A 23768-nucleotide genomic window follows, 5' to 3' on the forward strand; every position below is an offset into this window, starting at 1 on the left:
AGGGAGATGATGATAATGTCTTTGTGAATTTCACCCAAACATGTCATTTTAAAATAAGGCTCTGCACAGGGCTGTGTTAAGTGTCATAACCTGTTGTTTTCAGTTCCTGCTCTTTTTCTCTTTCCCCACACAAGAGGGGTAATATGTGAGGGAATGGTTTTTGGTATAGGCGGAAATATCTTCATTTAACACAGCAATCAGTTATTTATGAGGAATCAAATGCAGCAGTTATAAAGAGGTCTGTTTGAAATACTTGTTCAGCAATTAATAGTCAACGTTTGCATGTGATCTACTTTTAATAAGTAAGGTGGAAAATTATAAATGCCTAATGCCTCATTCATTTCATATCATACTTTTATTAATGTACAATGATGTGAACGGGCTCTGGTGTGCAAATTAAATGTCAACGAGATAAAGCAGAGTAACTTCACAGCAAAGGTTACATATGATCTCCTTATATTCTTCTAAGTGCAAAAAAGTGCATTGCTATGCAAGTCATTCCTGCAGAACGTTTGTGACTTGTGTAAAAAGAAAAAGGTATTACCTGGAACAATGTTTTGATTACCGTCTGAGCTGTAACGATCAACCTGCTATCTAAAGAGGCGCAGGAGGGGGTGCATCAGAGAGATGAACATCTTTGTCTACTCACAGCAGCTCCACCTAGGGGAGCAGAGAGGAGCGTGGTTACCTCTGAAAAAAGACTTCTGCTTTTTCACTCCTAAAATCTAAACAAAAATGTGTGATGACTTGCTCTATCTTCAACAAATCTTATCTTATTATTTGTCACTAATCACTCTTTGATGTGAGGTGAGAGAACACATGGCTACAGGGTCCAGCCTGACACAAGACCTTAGTTTTGGATAATAGTGCCCAGAGGGCCACGGCACAGGGTAGTGCCGGGGGTCAGAGGAACAGGCAGATTAAGGAAGAGAAGTGTTGAGTTTGTCACCTCAGGGCCTCCACCCACACAAGGAGAAGATGCTGTGACCAGGCCCCGCCATCATTCAAAGCAGATGGCATTTTTTATGTGTCAGGGCTTATTTTGGGGATGCAGCCTCTGGCAGGCCCTGGTTAGACTAGTTATTAAGCATGTACGCTTATAATTTAGCCAAACCACAGTGGATTTGGACCCAAACCCAGAAGCCTCAAACTAAAAGACTTTCCCTCTCTTTTCTTTCGTGCCTTCCTGTCATACTGAGCAAAAGCGAAAGAAAAATGAGATTGTGAACAAGGCTTTACACACAAGAAGCTAATGTGGTTTCACCATGCATTTATGGAGCAGCATGCACTTTGCAGAGTGACTTGTACAAAACTACGAAGGACAGTGTTGGACAGAAACATGTATTATGTGTAGGCCTATTTAAGGAAACCCAATATAAGTAGGATAAAAGTGCATCTTTCACATGAAATGCCTGTAACCTCTGGTAACTTTCTGTAAACACAGTCAGTGATCAAAAACAGCCTGGTGGATGTACAAACATCTGCATGGCAAGAAGACCTGCTTGCAAATGCAGTGGAATTTAAATCCACGCATTCACATGTCACAACAGTACTCAGAAAACACACATCAGGACTGCAAAGCGATAATTAGCAAGCACAGCTGACTCCTTGAATTGTTCTCCGTCCTCCCCCCATCGTTTCCCTGCTAATAGGGGCGTGAGTCCCACTTATTAGATGTGATTATCCACCCAGGGCTGTATGTAGATTAGCATTATTACATCCCTCAACCAGCTTCTGTGCTATTTAGACAGAAAATGTAATTCAATGATGTAACTTAGATATAAATCTGCATTTACAGGGCAAAGTCCCACTCCAGCACTGGTTATGACAGGTTGGCTGATTAAACTATCAGGCTGACAAGCCCAGCAGTCACACAAGAGGACAGGCAAAAGTACAAAGGCCCTCTTATTACAGAAAATCCCCTAGAATAGCCAACGGTGAGGATATGGTAATGATGTAGTACCTCTCCATCAGATTTACAATACACACAGACACACACACCTGCACATTTCAGTACCTATAGACATTCACATAGTATCTGTGGCTTAAAGTAGCCTCACAGAACAAAAACAAACACACATCCACAGATATATACATATATATTATCCAATATATGTGTTAGTGTGACAGACACACACGCACACTCACTCACTCATAGACACACACACACTTATCTATCCAATTCCCTTATCCAGCTGAATATGATGAGTGGCTTTTGGAATGACCTCCAGGCAGAGGACAAGGCCTTGTTCTGCTGCTCCCTCCCCTTTCCCTCCTCTCTTTCTTCCTCCCACAGAATGAATCTGAAAGACTGGTGACCTTGCTGTGGGTCTGTGAGGGAAATGAGCTACATCTTGTCACAGACAGAACAGGCCATTTGAAACCTGGTTTGTTGGCTTTGAATGGGCCAGCGATTGTGGAGCTGATAACTGGAAGGGGTGTGAAGGGGTGCCTTTTATTCGGCAAATTAAAAGGCAGGCCTGATGGAAATATGTCGGCACTTGCATTAAGCATATAGTTGCAGGATGCTTATCAAGTGAACATCTCTACGGCAAAAGAAAAGGGCAGACAGTAGCTGTGAATCCATACGCCGTTGCTGGCAAGCTGTAGTCACAAAATAAAAACAACCAGAGAAGATTCTGAGCAGCCTTTATGCCAATAACTAAGAATATGTTAATGATTTTCAGGAAGCAAATTAACTTTAAGGGTTTCTCACCAATGTGCCATCTCTGAGATAGGATTTAAAATTCATTATCTGCATAGTTATCAAAATCCATGCTACGGTTCAGACAGACACACAACACACACGAATTCTGGAAACAAGCACAAATGAGCAAGCTTGCTCGTTTCTCTAGCAAGATTTCTGTGTGTGTGTGTCTGTGTGTGTACATATATATGTGTGTGCATGTGTGTGTATGGATGTGCGCGTGTGTGCAAGGAGCTCTCCAAACAAAAGCTGGCATCTCCCGTGGCCTGCACAAATGTTTGTCTAATGTAAACCGCCATATAGGAGCATCTAATTAGGGGTGTCAGGCTGCATGTGGCTGAGAAATCTCAGCCAACTGTCAGCCGATTCAGATCGCTCCCAATCAGCGGGGAAACGAAAGGGGAAGAAAAGGAAAGAGAAGAACCAGCAACTGGGAACCAGGGACCCGGGTGGGGGGCAATTAACAGCCAAGGTGAAGCCACTCATTGTCGTCAAAGAGACTATGCTAGCCATGCATGTTAGACTCCAACCCTCCCCGCTACTTTTGCCAGCAACCACTGGCACATTTGTAATTAGGCTCGAAAGTAAGTAGGCTCGAGCAGTGCTGCACGGAGGTTGGTTGCTTTAATGACACATGAAGACAATTTGGTAGCACTGTAAGCACACATCCACATAGCAAACTAGGTCTTCAGTTTTTAAGGGAGTAGATAAGTGGGCAGGTCTGGAATGGCAATGTGGGTGAAACCAAGAGAAAGGTCATACTAACCTAGTGTGAGTCTAGTGCCAATTTAATTAAAACACAAGCTTTATAGAAAGGAGAAGATGCTGTTAGTTACAGAGCTATATAAGACCACACCAAGTAAGTGTGAGTACCACCTCTTGGAAGGCCAAGGAAACATTTGCTAACACTTGATTTAAACATCCAGACCGGCACAAAAGCAGAAAACATCACTTGAAAGGTAGGGCAAACATGGGGCATGGAAGGTAAGAAAAAGATGTTTCTAAACCATCTCCCTTGCCGTTGATGATTAGTGGGTGAAAACTGTGTGAGGAATGTGCAGTGTTTTTTTATTCTTCTACCTAAAGCCATGATTTGCTTTGCATAAACAAAAACAACAACAATAGCAGGCAGGTTCTTCTGTAGAAGCCACACAATGAGCTCAAGGGTTCCTCATAACATCTCATTATAGTTAATGAGCGCTGTGTGTTTACAATGTGTAGCTCTATAGAGCTAGCACTGTTTACCCATCCCCTCCTCTCAATGGAGATCACTCAGCACACCCCAAAACAAAGGAGGATTTGTTTAGCCATGGGCTGTGTTTCTTCCCCTCTGGATCATAGGGCTCAGTCTAGCAGGCACAGGCTGTAAGCACTATCTCCCAAATTCATCACTGCTACCATGGGATCTCCAAATATACACTGGCTTACAAGCACACATTGAGATTGAACTCTAAACACTACATGCACTATACCTAATTCCCCAAAGGACACCTGAACTTAAATGTTATCAAAAGTAAAATATTTTGTTGTTTATCTATTGGCTAGGTTCAGCTAGATTAAATCAGTCACGGCAAACTTCCCCAAACCAAGAGTGATCTGGAGGGCTTTGCAGCCCACATCTGGATGTCCTGTCTTGCCATGACTACTTGGTGAAAGAACAAAAACTTGTAATACTGTCTGCATTCCTCCTTTTCTGGAGACATTGACTATCAAGTCAAGTAATGAGGAACTATAACCACCAGACTTGTACAGATAAGGGTTTTAATCTGATGATGTATTTCTTTGAAAATGGCTAACAGAATAGTGAAAGCTTCCTTTCACATGCCTCTATAATTAAACAAGTGGATAAAATTAAACACACAAAATTTGCCCCAGAACATTCCAGCTGCATCAATACAGCGCATTACTCACTGCATCATACTCCTACCCACTAATTAGAAAAATAATTATAAGCAGCTAAGATCTTTGCATAAAAACCTACAGAAGAGCTCTGCATGGTAGGCTCCTCTCTTAATCAGTGTTTTAGGAAGCATGGCAATTGAGAGTCTGATTGAGTCCTGTGCTGAGTGTGTGTTAATCTCTGATTAACATCTGCGTGTGATCTCTTGGAAGTATGGCACCACTGAGCCCTATGTTCACGCAGGGCATGAAATATCCAGGCGTGTAATAACATTTTATTTACAAAGGGCCCACTGGGCACAATGCATGCCAGCACTGCCAAACCGAGCCTAGTGCAGTTCACTTGAATATAACATATTACCTTGGCAATCCAGCTGGGGAAAGGAAAGGGGAACGGTGTTAGTCACATTGTGATATTAGAGGGTGAGAGCCGACAGATACCTGTAAGCGAAACCTAATCCAACACTTACCTCAGCATATCAGGGCACCCTAAAAAGCAGGAAGATACGATGAGATGAAGAGCACACAGGAAGGTCCCACTTTATCCAAATACTTTTATTTGTATCTAGCAAAACCTGTATCACCTCGGCAGCAGGGCCTGAAGCAGTAATGTGTTTTAGGGAGGAATGTGAGGCATGCAAACCACAACCCCCATCAACTCCTCTTAAATCAATGGTGCATTTAGCCAGAAAACCCACTGGATCAAAACCAATAAAAAACACTATTTCAGCATACAGTAGGAAAAACCAAGCACACACAAAACAACAAATAATTGGCATTTTGAGTGACAGCCAGTATATAAAAAAGTAAACTATCATTGATGGTGACAACATGCTCAGCAACTGCATGACTGTGCATATGTGCAGTAAGAAAAAATATTTTTGGTAAATACAAGTTTTATGGATTGCTGTCCAAGCAATGCTAAAATATACATAAACTGTACAGCCACAATACAAGCTTTAAAGTATGCTAGTATATTCATATGGAATGCAAAGAATGGGTGATCATACAATATATTGCATAAAAATATATGGGTCGATTCATATTCATTGTTTCTACGACCCAACAGCTTATCTGAATAATCTCCACTTTATGCAAGTGTGAAAATATCACCTATGGGCACCTACAGGCTGACCTATTGTACCCTCGGGGTTTGACAGAAGCACAGCATTTGTCTGCTGGGCTGAATAACCATCATGGTAATTCCAGGAAAACGTATTTAACCTTCTTCCTTCATTCTGAACAAACAGTATGACACCACATATATAGTATTTAGCCAAAGTATGAGAGTAAAATTGAAAATACAAAATTTTAATTTGCATTCATGTCACATTTTTAAAGTTCACATGCAAATAAATAAAACAGAACTGATAATACACTATTATTTGTTTATTAAACATTTTTTTAAATAAACTTGAACTCTGTTTAAGGTTATGATGTGGAAGAGCAAGTGTTCTACATATGTGTGCTAGATAAAATATTATTGATGGACAGATATAATCACACCTTACTCAGCTATACATCCACGGATCGCAAAGCCCATTCATTTTAGGTATTTTTGATGCTGCCTTTCCTCCTTTAAAGACTCTGTTCTAATGAATATATGCAATAGTCCATTAGAGCATAAAAACACAGACGAGCCCTTGCTTTCGCCTTTCCATAACATAAAAAAGCAAGCTACCAACATCGCTTTCAATGAGAGCTACGCCTTTCAAACTGCTTTGGTGTCCTACAAAATTACCATATGAGAAGCTATTTACAACTCGACAAAATTTCTGTGTGTTTCCATGAGAGTTCAGTCCATTCCTGTGATGGAACAAAATGAAAAGCCTGCCTTACTTGTTGCACGCAATTAAGCCCCTGCGAAAAGACAGTCAGGGCAGTTTAACATTTCATAGGGCTGTAATTATTCTATAACTGTTAGAAAGTGTTGTCCCCTAGGAGCCAATTACTTGAAAAGCGCTCATCACACACAAGATATATACAAACAAATCCTTCAAGCACAAAGTAAATGTTTAAACATTAAAAGGGATGAGCGGAGGAACCCATACCAATCAGTTTTGGTAGGAGCTAATTACTAATAAGAGCAGCAACCCCGTTGTGTTAGATATTTATGACACCAACTTGCACCTCAAACACATTGAGCCCCTGGCTGGCTGGAGTGCCATGGCTCTAAAATAACACAGAATCGAGCTGAGACTTATTGGCGTTACTAACCAAACAGTTCCAAGAGAATATGTTTGCCTCTAATACTCAGGTCATCGAAGTCCACCAAAATTTACCTACTCTCATTTTTTTTTTAACTCCAATGTTCCTTGTTTGAAAAAAATCTCCTGTAGCAATCATTTTATAAGCTATTAAAACCAAGAAAAATAAAGAAAAATGTTTCTACAAGTACTTAGGTACTTGAAACATTAGAATTGAGTTACAGTTACATTACATTTAGGTAGTATTCTGGAAGTTGAATAGGCGGGACAACATCCTGAGTTCATTAACTTGATCATTTTTAAGTGAAATAGCAACTTCAGAGTCAGTATTAACATAGATGACTGAGATGGATAATTCTTCACATCGGCAATCATATTAACCTCCACTTACTCTCTACATCTGCTTGGTCTGTTGTTTGCTCATCTATTTAATCTCCTTCAGGCTTGTTCTTTAATGTCCTACCACGTTTGGCCATCTCTAAATATCCGCTAATGCCTGTGAAACATCAGGCCCTCAACGATAGCACTGTAAATGTAATTTATTTCTCACTCATGCAAGCACTTGAGCTAAACGATTATGGCTACTGAGGAGCAGCACACTCTATAAGATAAATATTGATTGGCTGGATGGTTTGTTAGCTACAGTGAGGTATAAGGTCTGGAGAGAAAACGCAGATAACGATAAAAATGGGGTGGGGTTGGTGTTGAGCTGTCCTGTTCCAACCAGGAATGGTAATAAAGACCAGGTTGTTTGACCTGGCTTGGAAACAAAAAATAATTTCACATGAAAGACTTTCAGATCCAATACCAAACAGATCCTTATTTTCTCTCTCCCTCTTCCCACTCATTATTTCATTGCTAATTTTGCAACTTTTCTGTTCTCTGAGCAGGGAGGTTAACTGATACAGCATCATCAGTAAGCAATGCAACTGGATGGGATTAAGGAGATTGCTTAATATAATTTTTAATTATTATATTAACCCCCACCCCCTCATAAAAAACAAAAAAATCCAACATTTTTTTAACTTATACGTAACACACTCCATCATTAAATGGCATTTTTCAAAATGTGTTATCAAAAAAAGCAATGAAACTCTCTGAGATGACCTGGATTCTCCATGACAAAGGATCACTGGTGCAGCATGCACACAGACACATAAAAAAGGGACAAAGACCCGATTGCCTATTTTCACCGTCCTTGAAATTAGTAACAGCATCTCAAGAGACCCAGGCATAACCTCAAAATCCTGTTCAGCCAAATTAACATTATGACTCTCTTCACAATACAGCAAATCCATTATGATGTAATATATGACATGGACTGATGTGGGAAAAATAACAGACGTACAGCCTATGTAATACTCCTTTTTCTCCCCGGGTGCAAAAGAATGCTGCTCGTATTAACAGAAGAGCTATTGTGGTCCACTTGTTCCTCAAAAGTATGGTGTGTATATCATGTGATGAGGTGTGTGTGTGTGTGTGTGTGTGTGTGTGTGTGTGTGTGTGTGTGTGTGTGTGTGTGTGTGTGTGTGTGTGTGTGTGTGTGTGTGTGTGTGCGAGCTTATGTAATGCGGAGACATAAAACGTATCGTTATTCTGTTTGAGTGTGTTTATGTGCATGTCAGAGATTGTCAAACTTTTTCCTGACCCTCAATTGCCACAAAAACAGGCATATACACACCTTACACAAGAATTTCCCACCAGTGTAAACAATGTTGTGTTGTTGACGTGTGAGACTGACTGAGAGGGAAACAAAGCTGTCTCAAATCCCATTTGGGCTGAGAGGCGGCCCATATGGAAAGTTACCAAATAGTGCTAATACTGCTAATAGGATGTTCCACTCTAAATAGGAGCTCATGTTAATACCCAGATTTTCATTCATGCTGGAAATTGTAGTTTTAAATTACAGTTTAATGCTTCAGATTTTTAATAAAAAAAAGCCCCTCAAAAAACCTTCACAGCAACACAAAAATTACCACAGCCTCTGAACAGAGCCTCAGCCTCCCATTGTCAGCCAATTACTATGCAATCTCTTTCTTATGACTGAATAGCTCACTGTTAGCAAATAATGAAAAGGCAATTATGGCAAAGCTGTGTTCATATTACCCTCTTCATTTTATGCAGGCTGTAATTATTGTCAATCCTAGAGGCTTACTCTACCATGTAAGAGGCAGCAGGGAAGAAAATGGAGTGGGCTGGTGCATGGCAAATTGGAAATGTCACAGCTACCTTTTTATCAGCACCACTAGACCCCTTTGTGCACGTGTGAATTCACGTACACGTACATGTGCGCATATACACACGCACTGCAAACATACATGATTATACCTCGGTGTCCATTAGCGCACGCACGCACATCCAGGGATACATTTATTTACACATTAACACTCAGATACTTACTTTTATCATTGCCAATCATAAATTCAATGGCGGGAGAAAAAAAAATGCACACGCAGCACACGCAAAACGATGTGTGTTTTGCCGACTCCTCGCCTCAAGCTGTTACTGTAGCTTAAGTACAATGCTAGTGGGTAAAGAAATAAATAAATAAACTGATGGATAAAGTGGGTCTGAGAAAAACACATACATACACACACGCGCACACACACACACACACACACACACACATTCCTTTTGTTCTTTCCTTTTTTTTCCTGAAAACAATGATTCCCCGAAGACTCTTGGTTTTCTTTCCCTGCCAGTGTCTGTCTAACAGCAAAGTGGTGGATATATTCCTTTTGCCTTGGCCCTCATTAGCTGTCTCCATGCTGTTCAGTAATAGGGAGTGGCACATAAATGATTCCCTTTATAGAGTTTGATGTGCCACACTGAGAGTACCACAGCCCCCGTATGGACAGCACCCCCCATCAACCCCTTCACCACCACTGCCAACCCCCCAGATGGAGTGCACATGGGGGGAGGCAAGGCTTGAAGAGAAAGCACTGTGTGACACGCATGACAAACGCTTCAGCCTGTGTCGGTGCTAATTCTAATGGGTGTTGCTGACCCTTTAAAAAAAGCACATCAGTGTTATCCTAACTGCCACTAGCAGAGGTACATAATTAGGGTGGGACATCTATAAAAGCCTAGGCGCGGGCACAACTGTGGCACACATGGCACCAGGCACACTTATGGTGAGATGGAACTATAGAAGGTACATACAGGCAGGAGGTGCAGTTAGGAGAGATCTTTTGTCAATACTCTTGCATGCATCTCTGACAAATCAAAGTGAATAAACAATGTTGTGATTCTACCGTACCTTGACAGGCGAGAAGCAGGTCTACTAACACGATTCTGACGGCAGACTTTTCAAGGTCAGCCTTTAAGCTCTTTAACTGCACTCTTTCAGGCTTTGCACCAAATTCAAGTCGACATTCATATACCTGGCAAGCACATTTATAATATTTTTTTGAAAGTTATTTTCTCCTTTCCCTTTTTTCCCCCCACTTCGTCCCACAGAAGCAGGTGCTGCTCCTTTTGTGTTTAACACAATTCTTGAAAGTGTGCATGAGGGAAAAGTGCATTTCTTAAAGGAAGGAGTTGCACTACACGAGGCTGTCTACCAAACACGCTTTTCAAATGGATACTGAAGCCTGTCACAGTCATATTACTTTACCTCTAACATAATAGCATCGTCTAGTGCACTCCAACACAAAAGACAGGCAAGGAAACATCACAACAGGATCAGGGAGAAGAAAAGCCCTCTTTTAACTTTCAAAACTCCTTAAGTTCTCAGAGCACACAGACTTCAGTGTGCCGCTAGCTTACGATGGTGTGTTTGCCTGCTGCTTAGAAGAAGGGTGGAGAGAGGCAGTAAAAACAATGTAGTCATTACAGCTCACTTGAGTGTCATTTTGGCAGGCAGTGTTATATCGCTGCTTGACTTCAGATACGTAACTGAAATCACTCCTCTGTTGTCTTGTGGCCTAGTGGCTGTTAGGCAGAGTTACAAGGCACACAAACAAACCAAAAGGATGCCAATTTACTTCCGTACACTGTTCTCCATTTTTGAGAATTTTGAAAGCAAAGTGTTTTGATTTTTGCCAAGCACACAAGGTGACAGATTATGATGGCAGAATACAGTGATCAATCATAAACAGATCGCAGAGGTTGCTCTGTTCTCTACAGATACAGATCTCACCAAAAACAAGAGCACAACCAGCAACAGCTGCAGCAGCAGCTGGATCTACAACAGCACTAAAATGATTCCTGAGTACAGGATATTGAGCTTGTGTGACAGACTTTCTCTGTGTGTGTGTGTGTGTGTGTGTCATAGGATTCTCAGATCTGATATCATGATTGTCATACACCCTTAAAGTGAGTGGCCTGTGTGTTTGTCAATTCAGTTTGATGTGTCTCTCTTATACAGACGCATACACTTTTATACACACCTTGTAAACACTGGAGTTCACTCATCCTCTATATTCATCCAGGAAAAGCTGTAAATACAGCGAAGTAAAGAGTAAAAAATAATGAGAAGACACAATCAAACCCTTAATCCCAAGTTGTTTGGCTCGAACAAATTATTTGTCTGCAATAACAGGTAATGCTAATCTGCAGAGGCCTGATGATATGTGAATAACACAAAATGACCAATTACACTAAACATGCCAGCTTTAATTTCCTGCCTCTGAGGATAGTAAATAAACATGGCATCTATGAAGGCGCAACTGGAAAGTGCTCTGCTATCCCAGCCATCCCTGAGTTATTTTCTTTGATTAGCTGCCAAGGCCCAGATACCCCTCCTGTTTCAAGTCATTTGAGGCGTTCAAAATGAAATTATAGAGCATCACTTCGAGATATTAGTGTTAAAGAGCAAGTAGCCCATGGCTACAGTAATCCCCTGTTAATCCTGACCTAATGAGACCAAGCATAAGAGAAGGGGAAACACAGGGTTAAACGGCATTAGTGGGACTTACTGGTGTGGCATAAGCTTTCTTCAACCGTGAATTACCCAACAACACTATGCTAAGAATATACTAAATTGGTAAACGTGACATAGTCTTGTAACATGAAAAAAAGAAAAGCAAAAAACACATCATCAGAAGATGAAAATATCAAGCGCTGTTATGTGTTTGATCTTAATAACATTCATAATTTAATTATTCTTTAATTTGTATCATCCTAGTTGTATTGATATGGACATATGGAGTATAAGTAAGAAACTAATAAACACAAACATAATTAAAATAGCATATTAAAGTATAAGTATTGTATTTTTGTTAGCCAGCCATGCTGAAAATTATGTTATAGTCTGCCAGAAAACAAGATCTATTACGCTATTACAACAGCATCAAAATAAGATGGTGACAAGCTCATGTCATCAGTTCAAATTTCCGTGTAACCGTCTAAAACAGTTATGGACACTTTGGAATTGCCAAACAACGTAGAGCTGCAAGTTAGTGTGGAAACTCCCGGTTCAGTTTCATTTATCATTGAGCACAGACCAAAATGCCTCTGGATGCAACAGGATAGAACTACACTCAATCAGAGCAATGAAACATGGGCAGCTTGGTTGCTTCTAATATGGTAAAGATAATGAAAGTGACTATATTAAATCCAATCATGAGCTTTGCTTAAAGCTAACCAATTCATTTTACCCAAATAACAAAAAACACCAAACAAATTGGAAATTCTACAGTCTCATAGTATTTCATATCTGAAAATCACTGGAGGAAATTAAATGCTACTACATTTCTTCTTTCCAGGATAAAATATGTTTCCCATGAAATGTAACTGAAAATGCAGGTTCTTTGCACCGGAATGTAATATGTCAGACAGTATTGCCATGTGATGTAGCACTGAACTTATTTAAAACAAGACTTGATGGTCAAAAAGTTGCAAAACCACAATAGGTAGCCAACATTATATGAAATTAAGAGAAAAATAAGCAAAATTCTTTCACAGAACTTCTTGAAATTTAATATTTATAACTGTAAACACTGTTCGAAAAAGTCTTATTGCAATTTGTTTTTCAATTAAGAGCGGTTTATACAGCACAAGGCATTTCTACTTTATACTTAAGAAAAAATCAATAAATGTACTTCGTAAACCAGAGTAAGAAAAAAAAGCATCTGATTAAATTAGACATTATTTTCCTAGTCAATTATAGAATGCTTTCTCCTTTTAGAATAGATTTTTGCTTTAGTTTAAAGCCAAACTGTGGGTGCTGTAATAACACAGGAACGAGACACACCAGCTGTGTGGCCTGCCTCATCCAAAGGTAACACAGCTCTGACTATCAAGATCAGCAGGTCACTTCCTCCTCATCCCTCTGATCTTTAATAGACACTAATCAGATGTGGGACTTGAGAATAAGCGAGTGCTTCTATATAACAAAGAGACAGAGGGAGAGATTTTAAACAACAAAAATACCCCCCCCCAAAAAAAAAAAATAATAATAATAACACCTTGACTTTTGACCTTGTCTATTACTGGATATATTGTGTGTTAACAATAGATTTCAAGTAGATTTTTTTTTTCAGTCATATTTTTCCGTATGTTTTAAGCTGACAAAAAACAGACAAACATAAAGAGAGGGCTGAGTGCGAGACAGTGAGCAAAACATGAAGCTTTAAAACCTGAGATTGAGCACAGCCTCCGTCTTTCAAGAATTCATAAATTAATCAAAAGGCAGTGAATATGTCCAAACAAACACATGAAAGTTAGATGATGTTCTGTGTGTGTGTGTGTGTGTGTGTGTGTGTGTGTGTGTGTGTGTGCGAGCAGGAAAGTTGTACATATAGAACATGTCTGATCCCTGACATGTAATTAAGTTTATAGTGTTACACAGTTGCATGCCCATACTCTTGCACATAGATACAGTTAGTCAGCCACATGCACATGCACAGGCACACACACACACACACATTTGGAAGTAGGTCATACATAAACTCACACTAAAATAAAAGACCACACTCTTTGTCTCTTTTACATTTTCCCATACACACACAGAGGGCATGGGCTCACATCTGGGACTGTCAGATTAGAGAAGGTCCTTAATTTGTGTGACTCAGTGGAGTTTCGCTGGCTAATGAGATTGGGCTAATTGGTATCGTTACTGTAATCTCCTGAGGCACAGGACAACACGTTTAAACATATACCCACTGATCACACTTAAAACCTGCCAGTGATGCTAAAGGTCATTAGCGGCTGTGTTAATTTCCAAAGCTATGCTATGTAATGGGGAGAAGAGTGCATAAAACACTGTAGAAGTTCACCAGGGTTAAAACATTCATTTGCTAATTCCAGGATGCATGTTGCCAAAAGAAAACATGCTGTAATTACACAGGGAAAAAAAGAGAACAAGCTACAGTAACACTCTTAGACATAACCATGGATCTCACTATGCAAACCATTTTCTCGGCAAATTAAAGCATATGTTGGTGCACCGAACACTAAATGTATCAAATTTGCCTATAAACTGATGAGACCTTAGGTTTTTAACCCCCGGCTATGTTGAGCTTACATTCAAAGATATGTTTTTGCATTGTTTTTTTAATTATTAATTTAATTTTTTATCATTCCAATTAAAAGATCTACTTTTAAAATACTAGGCTGACAGTGTAGCTGCACTGTTAATTACATTTCAGCAGATTTTCCTCATATAATTCAATTGTAACCAAAGATCTTTTTTGTTGTTGTTGTTATTATTTTATACTGTAGGCCCAGGAGAATTTTACTTTTGATATAAAAATAGGCCAGTTTGCTAAAAATTACACTTAAGACCATTATAACAATTACAATATTCTTATCTACAGTAAACCCATGTTACTTCTGCTGTGATAATCAAGCCAACTCTGGCATCGCTAAAAAGATTGATTTAACCATGTCTCACGAAAAAAAAAAGCAAAATTCCTGAAATACAATAACTATTACCTCAGGCTGGAGCAAGTTACAACTGTCATTTCCAATACATAATTTAACAAATAAGCAAATACATAAATAATTCCCATGACCAAATATAATGAATTTGTAGCAAAGCCATCAGCATAAGTAGGCTATCAGTCTCACTTTTGGCTCAAGCCAAGGGAATGGCATGGGGCTGACAGAGTGAAACAAGAACAGTAGCTAATGTTAGCACTAATGTTAGCATTAGCATTAGCAATAGAGATAAATGGACCTCGTGGCAGCCAGGACTCATCTGTCCACAACTAGAGACAGGTGGGCCCTTAAGCCTGGCTTCAGGTTACTGAACCAAGCCACAATGTGCGTCACGTTCTCACAAACACACACGTTAATACTACACGCTGCAGATTTGTGAACTGCAGAAATCTTGATTCATTTACTCTGGACATATTCTGCAAATAGGTTATTTTAAAACAAGAAGTTATAATGTCCTTTTTTCACATTACTTTCAATTTTAACCAGAAAAAAAGGGTTTATTTTCACTATACAGTACAAAGAAGAGAAGCAATAATGTGCATGTGTTACAGAGCTTTTGTGATGCAAATATATGTTGGGGAAGTTTGCTTTAGCACTGTGTGGAGAAACTAAGCTCTGCCACCTGTTCGCCAGATCCAGCGGCTCTATTGAATATTCTTATAAAATCAAAAAAAGGAGGAAGACAAAATCAAAGCATTTCCTGGCTGCCTGGCACAGCTTCTGAGGACTGTCCTATTTTAAGGCTCTGACCTAAAGCAGCAACCCTCTCTTTTAACCTCAAGATGTTGCCAATACAATAAAAGCATAAACCCATCTACCAAAGTGGCCATTTAATGATATGGTCTCTGACTCATTTGGAGAGATGACAGTGACAAGGCCTTACATTTATGGGACAGATACGTTACTCTGTCATCTAAATACACAGACCTAAGAAAACTTATTTTTATTTTATATTAATAGATGAAAAGCATTGTAACAATATGATTAACTTACTTGCGCTCTGATCAACAAACTGTTTCCAATATTGTCATAATTAAATCATTAGCCTTTCACAGTCTTCCCATTTCCCCTGCTTCAGGAAATGTTTACCAAGGGATCTGGGGAGAGATGCCATGTTTGCCTTGCAATCAGATCTGAGCTAGAATGTGGGTTGGAGGAAGGCCCCTCTTCCTGCCTTGCTGGCTGGTGTTGGATGGATACTCTGGGTGTAAGGACCTAGCTTGGAGTTCTATTTCTAGCCCTGCCAACACCCAGGAACACCCTTCTACCACAACGATCCAACTGTTTCCCTGACTTCAAATCAGATGAGCGCTAAACTCTTCACGACACAACTCATTTAATTACTTCATTAGACAAAGTCTGCAGTCAAGCCAAGTTATTTTTACTGGATGTTTGTCCTCTGCATACAAAAATAGTTGCATAGTTATACAAAGTTCACAGTCTGATCTTACCCACATACTAGCTGGCCATTTCCTCTTAAACTACGCTGCTCTTAATGCACAACCTAGTCCTGTGATTTATACATTTTTAAATACTAACGCTCCAATTTGTAAAGCAAATCCAGGATAATGATAATAAAACAAATAATAATAATTATTAACATTTTTATGGATAATAATAATGATAATAGCACATTTAAAACAGACATAAGATTAAGGCAATTTCTTAACTTAAAAAAATTAAAGGGTGCAAATTTCTTTCTACAATATGTACAGTTTGTAAACAGGCAGTCCCCTGTTTTATGCACTGATTTTGATCATTTCTGTTCATTTTTTTCCTTGGACTCTCTTAAGAGGTCTTAAAACAATCATTTTAAAACAAGATCATGACAAAACTTAAAGAGAGATATAGAAAAAAATTGAGATAGACAGAGAAAATTGAGAACAAGGTAAAGAAACAAGAGTATGAGAGAGAAAGGAAGGGGGAAATGAGAAAGGTAAAAATGACTCTTATTGTAAATGCCTGTGCTTGTTAGCACTGTGTCACATGAACATCCATATATCATCCCTGTCTGTCACTTGACCCTGATGTGTCACAGACCCTAGACTATCCCCTCAAACACAAGCCCTTCTCTGGTAACCCCTGGGCCCTCTGTGGACCAGTTTCCCCTGACTGCCAGTGAGTGTTAGGCAGTACTTTACAGCCTCTGAAAAAGAGCTAAAGACCACTGGGGATTGAGATGAATTACAGCCAGGGGAGCTCCTTTAACGAAGGGCGTCCAAATTTACAGCTTTGCCAGCTTTCTTAACTTCATGGATGGAGACAAAGCAGGTCTTGGTTTTGACAGAGCCTCAGCAAGTACACAGGGAGGGGGAGTAGAGAGAACGAACACAATACAGAAAGAAAGGAAGACGAGGCTTAGCTTCTAAAAGAGAATCTAATGAATTAAAATATATGAAGCAGAATGCCTCTTGTTATTCTCTCCCCCGACAAGAAAAACGGCAGCTAAACGTCAAGTAATATTTATTGCGACCAACAGCCATTGAGAGGTTATGGACACAGAGGCCCCGACTGCACTCACTAAGTATTTTGTTAGTGAGTGCCGCAGCCAGCCGCAGCATGAAACACATTTTTCTTTTTTTCTTTTTTTTTTAGATCAGTCGGTTTAAACACTTGTTAAATCAGCCAAGTTTTAAAAAAAGCTTTCGACTGCTGTCTAAACCTGAATGAAAAGCCCTTTGTAGTTCACTCTGTTGGGTTTGTAAAAACAAATGCACACTACATCAAGCCAATCATTTATCCCCCAGACAAAGATCAAACTAATATTGACTGAAAAACACCTGAGGGATGAGACAGTGAATGCTAATGAGAAGGGCCTTCCTAGCTGTTAATCATAGAGAGACTATTTTCAGGGGGGCGGGCGGGGGGGACCAGGGACAAGAAAGCCATCTTCATAAACATATCCTCATTTTACAGTATGGTGTACAGGGTCTGGCCTCAGCCAGACTCCTATAAGAACTGTGAATTGTATATTAGCCTCTAAAGCTGGCACTTTAATCCTATTTGCATTCATATGACTATTGCTGGATCCTGGGAGCCTTTATCCCTAGATTTGCCCATTTGTATGCCCCTGTGAGTGCAGGAACTCTATGCACAATACCAGTATCAGGATGTATCTCACATCTTTCACCCTATTTCACTCATGCAGCCACTGCCATTCACTGGTTGAAGGGGGACCAGGAGAACATATTGGAGAATGGTAAAAATAACATGGAAACTTTTGGTTGGGTAATGGACTCTCATGAACACAAATGCACACACATACACACGCCTCTCATGCACGCATACAGAATGAGAAAAAAATGGTAAGAGAGAGAATTAAATACTCCTAGTGACTCCCTAGTGGAGAGAGCCACAGGCTTAGCTCCACGGCGGCTGGTTTGTGAATCTCTTCTCCTTAAACTGCTCTGTGCCTCTGTGCACACGTTGTGCTGGTGTGGGGGGTGGGAGGCACTTTCACCCATTTGCACATTAATAAACCTCCAGGAAAAAAATATTAAAAGCTGGGAGAATAGACAGTATTTACATGTGAAACTCCCGAGGACATCAGCGAGTTTGGCAAAGGCCACACCATGGGCCTCTGTGGTCCTGCAAATCCTTGGCTGCACACGGGGGCATGATAATGACATCCTGTGTCCAATTACTCCTGCTGCCAATAGTACTGGTCATGATGGAGAGGAACACACTATTAACCCTGTTAGCATTATCGACACAAACAGCATACCTCAAATCAGGACTCTATTAAGGTGATGGCAAAGGTGATAAAGGGGAAATCAAAGGATATAATAATAATAATAATAATAATAATAATAATAATAATAATAATAATAATAATAATAATAATTTTGGTCACATTTTACATTATAGTGCTGATATTTAGTCTCTCATGTGAGAAACAGTATTTGCATTTATCAATATTAATGGAAGGCTAAAAGGGCTGCAACGGTGCACAATCTGCAAATATAATGTCCCACCTTATCAATTCATAACACAGACCAGCTAAACTGTCAGAAAAATCTGAAGTCACACATAACCGAGCCCAATACCTACTATTAAGATGGCTCAACATAACAGGACGGCTGCCAATAATTGTACATAAAGATATGGGAAAGCCACAGTCCAGCTATGAATATTTCATGAATTCCAACACAAAGAGCATGCTAAAAGGATCAAAGAGAAAAACGGGAGAAGAGTCAACGTGAACATCCAAACAATATGCAAGAATCCCGACAGTATAGGTCACATGCAAAAAGACTGGGGTCACACTGAAATTGTCCATCAGTCAGACAAGCAGAACTGATTTGGATGCTAAATAATGGTTTAGATATTCAAAAATTCCATATATATGCGAAAGGCTTCAGTGCACCCTGGATCTGGCCTATCAGAGGAGTGCTCTGCCACCACACTCCCTCATGCAGACCCATGCTATGCCTCTGAGCCTATGACTAACACACACACACACTTGCAGATATGCAGACATCCAGATACATAGTTCATGTATATACACAACACACATGCACTTAGTCTCATACCTTGAGAATGACATAAAAACTGACATAAATTATACACACCATTTATGTTTCCCCCATAAAAATAAAATCAATGTATAAAACTGAAACAGGTTTTTTGATAACATCAAACAAATTACTGAAAGTTTTGTGTCAATTCTCAGATGGAAAAAAACAAACAAATATCAACTTTAAGCTAACACCCTGCAATGAGTTTATAAATGCTGAGCAATAAAACAGAGACATGCTTTGTTTTCCCGATTCATCAAAGTCTTGTTTCCATAGGGCTGCATGATGCTTATATCCTTTTAAGATTAATATAATTCTGTCTGAAACTAAGAAAAAGCAGCAATTTTCACCACGAAATGTCCCTGTCCTTTGCATCCTATACATTTCAAAACTGCAAATGCAAAATTTATACAAGGCAGTGTCTTAAAATCACAACATGGTGCCACAATTATATTGTGATCTTCTGCTTATTCAAAGGGCCATCTTGTTGTGATTGTCATCTGCCACTTGCCATTGAAATGTGTTTTTCATGTTTCTCATCTCATTGAATGTCAAACATCTCTTATTGAGGGAGCCAAATCCATCTGATGATTTTTCCACCCCACTCAAATGGAAATGGTGCATGTGACAAAACAGTCATATTAACATAATAAAGGAATTCGCCTTACAAAAACCTCAACATCTGCCGGGTTGGAGAGAGTAATGGATAACATTTCTTTGAATCCAATTGATGGATCTGATGGCGCTTAGACAGTCATTCACATCATGATGTCTCAGGAGAGGCCAATAATAGGAACAACATGGGATTAATCTCAACACTCTTGACTCAGACGAGACAAAATATGCATGGGCCCGCAGATCTAAAAAGATGCTGTTATAAACAAATTTGTTTGAGAGTTTTCTCTTTTTTCTTTCTTTTTACACAGAGGCTTGGAGCGCATGATGCTTTGCAAAGGTATCAATAAGGCCCAAAGAAACAAATGATATAATGGGACAAAGTACCTGTGTTATGGAAATGAATTATATTTTTAAGATGAGGACACACCGTGACCCTGATGAGCAAAAGCTTTGTTCATTTTAAACTCAAATGTTCCTAAGGAAATAATCCGATACCACCCCTCACACTGCTCCTGCAACTAGCATCAACTAAGATTATAAAACTCAGTAATTTAACTTTCAAAGAAGTTCTGAATTTCTTTATACACTGTGTGTTCCTGTTAATGTGTCTATGATCAGTGCTTGCTGACTGCATGCCAGTTGTCAGGTGATTTATTTGAGTTTTTGGCAAGTAAAAGAATATATGAGTTGTATTTAAACTGGAATTAATTTCCCAAAATGCGATTTATATAATAATATAAAAGGTCCCTCGTGTTAGTTTTATATCCAAATTTAATGCAAAATTCCAAAAAGTTTGATAACAAAATAATACAAAAGCGCTCTGAAAGCACAGAGACCATCCTACTCAGTATACTTCACATTTTAAAGAAAAGGATTAGGGCGTTTGGACAAACACAGTATGTAATATGTTCTTCCTTTGATCTTGCTTTATCTCTGCACTAATTCCCATTCAAGTTTCATGAGAATAAAAAAAATACATTCTTGAGATATGCAACGTTATTGCAGGTTTTAAATGAACTCTGCCCGCATCTAATGAATTCAGCGCCAGGCGGTGGAGTTGTGGTTACAGCGCAGCCAAAGAGGACCAAATCACAGGACTGTAGGGAGTGAGAGCCAAAGTTCTCTACTTACTGCCAACTAAGATCATATTAATTATCACCAGCTGAATTTTTAATGGACTGCAGCTTTTGACCACTGTCACTTGTCTCTTTAAAACATAGATTTCTGCCATTTATCTTATTCATGTTTAAATCTGGTGACATTTCGCCTTGATGCTGTGTATTCAGAACGCCCTGACGACTTATGACAGACGGAGGAAATCAAAGGGAATAAAAGACATATTTGAAACCTGGGGATGATCTGGCCATCCGGAATGCTTACAATGACCTGAATCTGATGGACAGATAATTTCTTGTGAGCTGACCTCCAAGACAATGGTTTAATAATAAATACACTGTGTCTGAATTAAAAAGACACTGTTCTACATTTTTAATGCAAATGTATTTCTGCATGCAATTAAAAATGAATGATCACAGAGCTCATGTCTGTGGACCTGGGGCTCTTGCTCAGCTGTTTGACCATGGGGACAAGAGGGTGAGATTTCAGTAAGGACAAACTTGAAAGAAGAGAAGCCAAGAAGAGGGGAGCTTCAGGGAGAGATGGGATGCATGAGTACTGTCTAGAAAGGTTGGTATCTCTACTTTAAAGACTATCTAACCTGTACAAGTAACCATGGGAGTTTCTGGCTGGTGATTAACATGTTGGCTGGAGGTTTAAATCACTCCAGGACATAGATGGCCCACTGTTTGACTGTGTGATATACTACTTAGTGGAGCTTCTCTGATGGGAAGAACATTACTGATGAGAACTGAAAATGAGATTGCAGAGAGCAGGGGCAGGAATTAGGTCTGACCTGAATGGGTCTGGGGGTAACATGGAGGCTATCACATTAACCTGACGGGGGCTCCTTTAATAGGGTCCAGGGCTTAAACTGATATATCAATTTCCTTCCATGTGGACGACTTCAAAGGCCAGAGCTCATTCTCGCCACTTGTGCTGGCCCCCATCAATCTCTGGCTGCTGTGGGCATCATCACCTCCAAGCCTGAGACAGGCTAGGATAAAGATCAGCAGGCACCAGTCAATCTGCAGCTTTGTCCTGACTATCCAGTTGTGGTCAGAGAGAAGATAGCACTGTCAGAGTTCCAGTTATCTCATTTTTTCAGTGACTGTACACTAGCTGGTACTATTTATCAAAGTGGCAAAATCCGAAGCAACACAGTAAATTGGTTTCAACATGCAGGTCAATCAAACGCAGCACTATTCAGCTTCAGTATCACAAAATGATTGTAATTATAATCACAGCTGACAAACATTTCTCCATCTGTGTGTGCTAACATAATAATTACCCTTGTCATGCTAAATGTGTAATTTGGCAACACAAATCACGGCTTTTACCTCTGCTGACAGCTAAAATGATAAAGATTCAGTAAAAGCATGGCAGAGCACCTTCCAGTTCACTTCCACTATTTGTATAGAAAGACTCCCCCATCCGACAACAGAGACACAAGAAACTCCTTTCTTTTCACTAAACTCTCTGTTCTCAGAAATCATATCAAAAAGCTTCTCTCGCAGTGCAGGCCCTCCAGGGTTCTGATGTCACTTCCACTGTAACACTCCGCTGATGACTGACATATGCTTCACATGAGTGTGAAGAGAAAAAAAAAAGGAAAACAAAAAAATCCTACACGTTACACACACACCCTTTTTGTTTTAGACGACATTTCCGACTTTACGCTAACTTGTTTTGTCAAAACAATTCCCGAAGAAATTAAACGACACATTACTCAAGTCAAACCTGAAACCTAGATCTGCCACAACAAACCTAATCCACTTTGAGCAGCCTCTGTGTTGTGGTGTCCTCGGAGTGTGTGTGTTTCTCTTGAAACATGACTTAGGTTTCAGGAAGTTTTAGGCCTGGAGTCAGTCATCAAGGTTTGCGGTGGTGGTGGTGGTTGGGGGGGGCACAAAAACATGGCCTCTGACGGCACTGATAATGATCATGAGCAAGTCCCTTTGAAGAACTTTCACTGAGTGTGAACGAGATGTAAAATTTGTGAATGAATTACCAAAAACAGGGGGCATGTGAGTGGAAGGAGCAAAATATACATTAAATGTTTTCTTTTATACTCAAAATTAAAATAATACACCCCCACCTGCCCCAAAAATAATACTAATAATCTCACACATATAAAATATTTTCAAGTGTAAAAACACACTCTAAAGGAGAGTCCTACAGAATTCGATGGATTGAAAGAGCTGGAAAAATTCCATATTTGTTATAGAGTTCCTTTGAGCTTTCACCTTGTGATCAGAGCATCATTTAAACAAAGAACAAAAGATGGCAAATATTTGGGGAAGGAAAGAAAAAGTGGTCTGTTGCAACAGTGAAACTGAGCGGGGCGGTGCGCGGAAAGGGCCCGCTGGTGTGGGCTACAGTTTGCAGTGCATAGCAGCCGAGATCTATGAATACAGATCAGGGGAGATGTGAGGGAATTTTACAGCAGGTATTGTCTGTCACTCACCCCGTCTGTCTATGTGATCACTGCCTCCTCGGCGGCTGTTTTATCTTCAGCTCTCTCACACTCACTCATTCTCACACACACACACACACACACACACTCCTCCCAGTGCTACCAAAGAAGACCTGGTGCTGTGGTGTGCCCTTGCCAAAAAGTGACAGGTGTTCCAATAGGAAAACCAAAAATCAAAGGCCCATGATTCCTATTATACGTTGTGATACCCTGCTTATGTCTGGGTTTGTATAAGTTACTGACATCTGGATTTGACTGAGAATATATAACCTACACGAGGCAGAGCCTGAAAAGAAAAATTAGCCGTGACGTGAAATTTCAGATATGTCACAAATCTAAATGTG

The sequence above is a fragment of the Maylandia zebra genome, linkage group LG1, assembly GCF_041146795.1.
Source record: "Maylandia zebra isolate NMK-2024a linkage group LG1, Mzebra_GT3a, whole genome shotgun sequence".
In the NCBI taxonomy this organism is placed as follows: Eukaryota; Metazoa; Chordata; class Actinopteri; order Cichliformes; family Cichlidae; genus Maylandia; species Maylandia zebra.